Genomic DNA, 8,952 nt, shown 5'->3' with positions numbered 1-8,952 from the left:
GATTTGATAAGATTTTTAACTCTTGGAGATACATCTGAAGAGCTCTCCTGTAATGAACAAATAGAAGGAGCAGTAATACCCAAAGAAGCAGCATTGGGACAGAATCAGACAGCCCCATTATAGCATTAATAAAAACAATGATAAAAAGCTCTTAAGGAATGGAAAACGTACCCCCTCCTAAAGTACCTAAAAAAGGACTTCCAAGTGCGCTAAGCCGAATTGAAAAATAAAGCAGGAGACATACAAACTTACACCCGAAGTCACGCTCAGCTGCAAAGGATAACATGCGCAAGAAAAAGACAGTTATAAGGAAGAATAGTGCACCACAAACACGAATTGTGCGAGGCAGAGGACATAAGTGCGCAAATCCGACATGTGTTAAAAGGTTAAGCCGAGGCACAAAAAAACGAATACTACAGAGTCCCGACGTGCGCTATTCAGATGTGCGCAAACCAGAAGGCACAGATTAAACTAAGCGCAATAAAACTTCCCAACGCACGCAAAAAATATAAGCAAGGGGAATAATATAAAGATTCTGCCCAGCGACTATATATAAAGCAAAGTTCTGTGTAGAAATGCACACCATATATTTAGTAGCAGCTGCCAGGGTGCAATGTCAAAACAGTATGTACTATGCAAAAAAGGCAGCACTCACTGGTCATTTGTAAGTAAAATTTAGCTTTTAATAATACAAAAAGTTAAAATCTTGGGAAAAACATGACGTTTCGATGCCTAACTGGCATCTTTTTCAAATGTCCCAAAAGGTAAATCCAAAGTGGTCACACCAGCTATGTGGTGTTCCTCATGAGAGCATGCTGGTGTGACCACTTTGGATTTACCTTTTGGGACATTTGAAAAAGATGCCAGTTAGGCATCGAAACGTCATGTTTTTCCCAAGATTTTAAATGGACAGTATACACTCATTTTCATATAACTGCATGTAATAGACACTACTATAAAGAATAAGATGCACAGATACTGATATAAAAATCCAGTATAAAATGGTTTAAAAAATTACTTAGAAGCTCTCATTTTGTCTCTGTTGAAAAGGTAGTTGGAAAGCCCACTGCAAGTGGGAAATAAGACACCCCCCATCCCTTCTTTTGCATATGAAAAGACCCTTTACACAAACAGGAGCAAGCTGGAGAAGGTAGCTGACGGTATTCTCATACAACTTTGGGGCTTGGTTAGGAGACTGAAAATCAGAGCAGTGTTATTTAAAAATAAGCTAAATTCTACATTTAAAAAAAAAAACTTTATGGACTATATAACTATATAATCTACAAAACATTTATGCAAAGAAAAAATGAGTGTATAATGTCCCTTTAACTGTTTGTATTATTAAAAGCTAAATTTTACTTACAAACGACCAGTGAGTGCTGCCTTTTTTGCATAGTGTATATATATATATATATATATATATATATATATATATATATATATATATATATATATATATATATATAAAACTGGAAATGCCCACATAAAACTATAGCGTGTCATAAGTAAAAAGCATGATACCAGTTGACACTCATATAGCAGTAGCAGCCAGTAGAAAGCCAAATCAGTACTGAAACATATCAGCAGAGGTTATAGAATAGGAGTATGTTGTAGATCCATAGAAGGAGGCAATAAGAAAAGTTCCTGCAACCAAATATGAAAAGGTATGTGATGAATTTAACATGAGGTGAAGAAAAAACAATAAAGAAACAATCCCCAATATGCATCCATCTGACAAACAATGTACTCTGAGGGGAAACCGGTCCTCACTATAAACTGAAAAAAAAAACACCTCTCCCCTGAAGAATCAAATGCACATCTTTATTCCTCGACCACCTCCAGCAGACATTCCTGTGAGGTGGGTGGGGTTTTATAGTGCTCTTGGGATTTGGGAATCGTGGCCTCCTCCTCGTAAGGAAGAGTAATTCCCAGGAGTAATGGATCATGGACTCTCACCACTTGTATGAAAGAAAACATAATTTATGCTTATCTGATAAATGTATTTCTCTTGTAGTGTATCCAGTCCACGGATCATCCATTACTTATGGGATATTCTCCTTCCCAACAGGAAGTTGCAAGAGGATCACCCACAGCAGAGCTGCTATATAGCTCCTCCCCTCACTGCCATATCCAGTCATTCGACCGAAACAAGACGAGAAAGGAGAAACCATAGGGTGCAGTGGTGACTGTAGTTTAATTAAAATTTAGACCTGCCTTAAAAGGACAGGGCGGGCCGTGGACTGGATATACTACAAGAGAAATAAATTTATCAGGTAAGCATAAATTATGTTTTCTCTTGCTAAGTGTATCCAGTCCACGGATCATCCATTACTTATGGGATACCAATACCAAAGCTAAAGTACACGGATGATGGGAGGGACAAGGCAGGATTAAACGGAAGGAACCACTGCCTGAAGAACCTTTCTCCCAAAAACAGCCTCCGAAGAAGCAAAAGTATCAAATTTGTAAAATTTTGAAAAGGTGTGAAGCGAAGACCAAGTCGCAGCCTTGCAAATCTTTTCAACAGAGGCCTTATTTTTAAAGGCCCAGGTGGAAGCCACAGCTCTAGTAGAATGAGCTGTAATCCTTTCAGGGGGCTGCTGTCCAGCAGTCTCATAGGCTAAGCGAATTATGCTCCGAAGCCAAAAGGAAAGAGAGGCAGCCGAAGCTTTTTGACCTCTCATCTGTCCAGAGTAAACGACAAACAGGTAAGATGTTTGGCGAAAATCTTTAGTAGCTTGTAAGTAAAACTTCAAGGCATGGACTACATCCAGATTATGTAAAAGACGTTCCTTCTTTGAAGAAGGATTAGGACACAATGATGGAACAACAATCTCTTGATTGATATTCTTGTTAGAAAGCACCTTAGGTAAAATCCCAGGTTTGGTACGCAGAACTACCTTATCTGCATGAAAAATCAGATAAGGAGAATCACATTGTAAGGCAGATAGCTCAGAGACTCTTCGAGCCGAGGAAATAGCCATCAAAAACAGAACTTTCCAAGATAAAAGTTTAATATCAATGGAATGAAGGGGTTCAAACGGAACTCCTTGAAGAACTTTAAGAACCAAGTTTAAGCTCCACGGGGGAGCAACAGTTTTAAACACAGGCTTAATTCTAACCAAAGCCTGACAAAATGCCTGGACGTCTGGAACCTCTGCCAGACGCTTGTGCAAAAGAATAGACAGAGCAGAAATCTGTCCGTTTAAAGGACTAGCTGATAATCCTTTGTCCAAACCCTCTTGGAGAAAGGACAATATCCTAGGAATCCTAACCTTACTCCATGAGTAATTCTTGGATTCACACCAATAAAGATATTTACGCCATAACTTATGGTAGATTTTCCTGGTGACAGGCTTTCGTGCCTGTATTAAAGGTATCAATGACGGACTCGGAGAAGCCACGCCTTGATAGAATCAAGCGTTCAATCTCCATGCAGTCAGTCTCAGAGAAATTAGATTTGGATGATTGAAAGGACCTTGTATTAGAAGGTCCTGCCTCAGAGGCAGAGTCCATGGTGGAAAGGATGACATGTCCACTAGGTCTGCATACCAGGTCCTGCGTGGCCACGAAGGCACTATCAGAATCACCGATGCTCTCTCCTGCTTGATTTTGGCAATCAGTCGAGGGAGCAGAGGAAACGGTGGAAACACATAAGCCAGGTTGAAGAACCAAGGAGCTGCTAGAGCATCTATCAGCGTCGCTCCCGGGTCCCTGGACCTGGATCCGTAACAAGGAAGCTTGGCGTTCTGGCGAGACGCCATGAGATCCAGTTCTGGTTTGCCCCAACGATGGATCAGTTGAGCAAACACCTCCGGATGGAGTTCCCACTCCCCCGGATGAAAAGTCTGACGACTTAGAAAATCCGCCTCTCAGTTCTCTACGCCTGGGATGTGGATCGCTGACAGGTGGCAAGAGTGAGACTCTGCCCAGCGAATTATCTTTAAGACTTCTAACATCGCTAGGGAACTCCTGGTTCCCCCTTGATGGTTGATGTAAGCCACAGTCATGATGTTGTCCGACTGAAATCTGATGAACCTCAGGGTTGCTAACTGAGGCCAAGCTAGAAGAGCATTGAATATTGCTCTTAACTCCAGAATATTTATTGGGAGGAGTTTCTCCTCCTGAGTCCACGATCCCTGAGCCTTCAGGGAGTTCCAGACTGCGCCCCAACCTAGAAGGCTGGCATCTGTTGTTACAATCGTCCAATCTGGCCTGCGAAAGGTCATACCCTTGGACAGATGGACCCGAGATAGCCACCAGAGAAGAGAATCTCTGGTCTCTTGATCCAGATTTAGTAGAGGGGACAAATCTGAGTAATCCCCATTCCACTGACATAGCATGCATAATTGCAGCGGTCTGAAATGCAGGCGCGCAAATGGCACTATGTCCATTGCCGCTACCATTAAGCCGATTACTTCCATGCACTGAGCCACTGACGGAAGTGGAATGGAATGAAGGACACGGCAAGCATTTAGAAGTTTTGATAACCTGGACTCCGTCAGGTAAATTTTCATCTCTACAGAATCTATAAGAGTCCCTAGGAAGGTGACTCTTGTGAGTGGGGATAGAGAACTTCGTTCACTTTCCACCCATGCGACCTCAGAAATGCCAGAACTATCTCTGTATGAGACTTGGCAATTTGAAAGCTTGACGCCTGTATCAGGATGTCATCTAGATACGGAGCCACCGCTATGCCTCGCGGTCTTAGAACCGCCAGAAGTGAGCCCAGAATCTTTGTAAAAATTCTCGGGGCTGTGACCAACCCGAAGGGAAGAGCTACAAATTGGTAATGCCTGTCTAGAAAGGCAAACCTTAGGAACCGATGATGATCTTTGTGAATCGGTATGTGAAGGTAGGCATCCTTTAAGTCCACTGTGGTCATGTACTGACCCTCTTGGATCATGGGTAGGATGGTCTGAATAGTTTCCATTTTGAATGATGGAACTCTGAGGAATTTGTTTAAGATCTTTAGATCCAAGATTGGTCTGAAGGTTCCCTCTTTCTTGGGAACCACAAACAGATTTGAATAAAACCCTTGTCCCTGTTCCGTCCGCGGAACTGGATGGATCACTCCCATTACTAGGAGGTCTTGCACACAGCTTAGGAATGCCTCTTTCTTTATCTGGTTTGCTGATAACCTTGAAAGATGAAATCTCCCTTGTGGAGGAGAAGCTTTGAAGTCCAGAAGATATCCCTGAGATATGATCTCCAACGCCCAGGGATCCTGAACATCTCACGCCTGGGTGAAGAGAGAAAGTCTGCCCCCCACTAGATCCGTTTCCGGATAGGGGGCCATTCCTTCATGCTGTCTTGGGGGCAGCAGCAGGTTTTCTGGCCTGCTTGCCCTTGTTCCAGGCCTGGTTAGGTTTCCAGGCCTGTCTGGAATGAGCAACAGTTCCCTCTTGTTTTGAAGCGGAGGAAGTTGATGCTGCTCCTGCCTTGAAATTTCGAAAGGCACGAAAATTAGACTGTTTGGCCTTTGATTTGGCCCTGTCCTGAGGAAGGGTATGACCCTTGCCTCCAGTAATGTCAGCAATAATTTCCTTCAAGCCAGGCCCGAATAAGGTCTGTCCCTTGAAAGGAATGTTGAGTAACTTAGATTTTGAAGTCACGCCAGCTGACCAGGATTTAAGCCATAGCGCCCTACGCGCCTGGATGGCGAATCCGGAATTCTTAGCCGTTAGTTTAGTCAAATGAACAATGGCATCAGAAAAAAATGAGTTAGCTAGCTTAAGCGTTCTAAGCTTGTCAATAATTTCCTCCAATGGAGCTGTATGGATGGCCTCTTCCAGGGCCTCAAACCAGAATGCCGCCGCAGCACTGACAGGCGCAATGCATGCAAGGGGATGCAAAATAAAACCTTGTTGAATAAACATTTTCTTAAGGTAACCCTCCAATTTTTTATCCATTGGATCTGAAAAAGCACAACTGTCCTCAACCGGGATAGTGGTACGCTTTGCTAAAGTAGAAACTGCTCCCTCCACCTTAGGGACCGTCTGCCATAAGTCCCGTGTAGTGGCGTCTATTGGAAACATTTTTCTAAATATAGGAGGTGGGGAATAGGGCACACCGGGTCTATCCCACTCCTTGCTAATAATTTCTGTAAGCTTTTAGGTATAGGAAAAACGTCAGTACACACCGGCACCACATAGTATCTATCCAGCCTACACAATTTCTCTGGAATTGCAACTGTGTTAGTCATTCAGAGCAGCTAATACCTCCCCAAGCAATACACGGAGGTTCTCAAGCTTAAATTTAAAATTAGAAATCTCTGAATCAGGTTTCCCCGAGTCAGAGATGTCACCCACAGAATGAAGCTCTCCGTCCTCATGTTCTGCATACTGTGACGCAGTATTAGACATGGCTCTTACAGCATTTGCGCGCTCTGCATCTCTCCTAACCCCAGAGCTATCGCGCTTGCCTCTTAATTCAGGCAGTCTAGATAATACCTCTGACAGGGTATTATTCATGATTGCAGCCATGTCCTGCAAGGTAATCGCTATGGGCGTCCCTGATGTAATTGGCGCCATATTAGCATGCGTCCCCTGAGCGGGAAGCGAAGGGTCTGACACGTGGGGAGAGTTAGTCGGCATAACTTCCCCCTCGACAGAACCCTCTGGTGATAATTCTTTTATAGATAAAGACTGATCTTTATTGTTTAAGGTGAAATCAATACATTTAGTACACATTCTCCTATGGGGCTCCACCATGGCTTTCAAACATAATGAACAAGTAGGTTCCTCTGTATCAGACATGTTTAAACAGACTAGCAATGAGACTAGCAAGCTTGGAAAACACTTAAAACAAGTTTATAAGCAATATAAAAAACGTTACTGCACCTTTAAGAAACACAAATTTTGTCCAAATTTGAAATAACAGTGAAAAAAGGCAGTTACACTAACAAAATTTTTACAGTGTATGTAACAAGTTAGCAGAGCATTGCACCCACTTGCAAATGGATGATTAACCCCTTAATACCAAAAACGGAATAACAAATGACAAAAACGTTTTTTAAACAGTCACAACAACTGCCACAGCTCTACTGTGGCTTTTTACCTCCCTCAATACGACTTTTGAAGCCTTTTGAGACCTTCAGAGAAGTCCTGGCACATGCAGGAAGAAGCTGGATGTCTGTGTCTGTAATTTTTGCTGCGCAAAAAAGCGCTAAAATAGGCCCCTCCCACTCATATTACAACAGTGGAAAGCCTCAAGGAACTGTTTCTAGGCAAAATTCAAGCCAGCCATGTGGAAAAAACTAGGCCCCAATAAGTTTTATCACCAAACATATATAAAAAACGATTAAACATGCCAGCAAACGTTTTAAAATACACTTTTATAAGAGTATGTATCTCTATTAATAAGCCTGATACCAGTCGCTATCACTGCATTTAAGGCTTTACTTACATTACTTCGGTATCAGCAGCATTTTCTAGCAAATTCCATCCCTAGAAAAATATTTTAACTGCACATACCTTATTGCAGGAAAACCTGCACGCTATTCCCCCTCTGAAGTTACCTCACTCCTCAGAATATGTGAGAACAGCAAAAGATCTTAGTTACTTCTGCTAAGATCATAGAAAACAGGCAGATTCTTCTTCCAAATACTGCCTGAGCTAAACAGTACACTCCGGTACCATTTAAAAATAACAAACTTTTGATTGAAGAAATAAACTAAGTATAAAACACCACAGTCCTCTTACGACCTCCATCTTAGTTGAGAGTTGCAAGAGAATGACTGGATATGGCAGTGAGGGGAGGAGCTATATAGCAGCTCTGCTGTGGGTGATCCTCTTGCAACTTCCTGTTGGGAAGGAGAATATCCCATAAGTAATGGATGATCCGTGAACTGGATACACTTAACAAGAGAAATATGTGTTTTAGTCATATTTATTATGTTAGCCTTATGACAATATTGTTCACAATATATATATATATTTATTTATATCTCTATCTCTCTGTATATATATATATATATATATATATATATATATATACATACATATATATATATATATATACATATATATACATACATACATACATACACACACAGTGGATATAAAAAGTCTACACACCCCTGTTAAAATGGCAGGTTTCTGTGATGGAAAAACATGAGACAAAGATAACTCATTTCAGAACTTTTTCCACCTTTAATGTGACAAACTATGCAACTAAATTGAAAAACAAAACTGAAATCTTTTTGGTGAAGGGAAGTAAAAATAAAAAATAATATGGTTGCATAAGTGTGCACACCCTTAAACTAATACTTTGTTGAAACAACTTTTGATTTTATTACAGCACTCAGTCTTTTTGGGTATGAGTTTATCAGCATCGCACATCTTGACTTGGCAAGATTTGCCCACTCTTCTTTGCAAAAACACTCCAAATCTGTTAAATTGTGAGGGCATCTCCTGTGCACAGCCCTCTTCAGATCACCCCACAGATTTTCAAATCGTATGCAGGTCTGGGCTCTGGGTGGGCCATTCCAAAACTTTAATCTTCTTCTGGTGAAGCCATTCCTTTGTTGATTTGGATGTATGCTTTGGGTTGTTGTCATGCTGAAAGATGAAGTTCCTCTTAATTTTCAGCTTTCTAGCAGAAGCCTGAAGGTTTTGTGACAATATTGACTGGTATTTGGAACTGTTCATAATTCCCTCTACCTTGACTAAGGCCCCAGTTCCAGCTGAAGAAAAACAGCCCCAAAGCATGATGCTGTCACCACCATGCTTCACTGTGGGTATGGAGTTCTTTTGGTGATAGTTCTTTTTGGAATTATGGCCAAAAAGTTAAACCTTGGTTTCATCAGACCATAACACCTTTTCCCACATGCTTTTGGGAGACTTCAGATGTGTTTTTGCTAAATTTAGCTGGGTTTGGATGTTTTTCTTCGTAAGAAAAGGCTTCCGTCTTGCCGTCTGCCCCAAAGCCCAAACATATGAAGAATACGGG

Source organism: Bombina bombina, chromosome 4 (genome assembly GCF_027579735.1).
Source record: "Bombina bombina isolate aBomBom1 chromosome 4, aBomBom1.pri, whole genome shotgun sequence".
Lineage (NCBI taxonomy): Eukaryota > Metazoa > Chordata > Amphibia > Anura > Bombinatoridae > Bombina > Bombina bombina.
The sequence above is the reverse complement of the archived record's forward strand: the minus strand, read 5'-3'. Positions refer to the sequence as shown.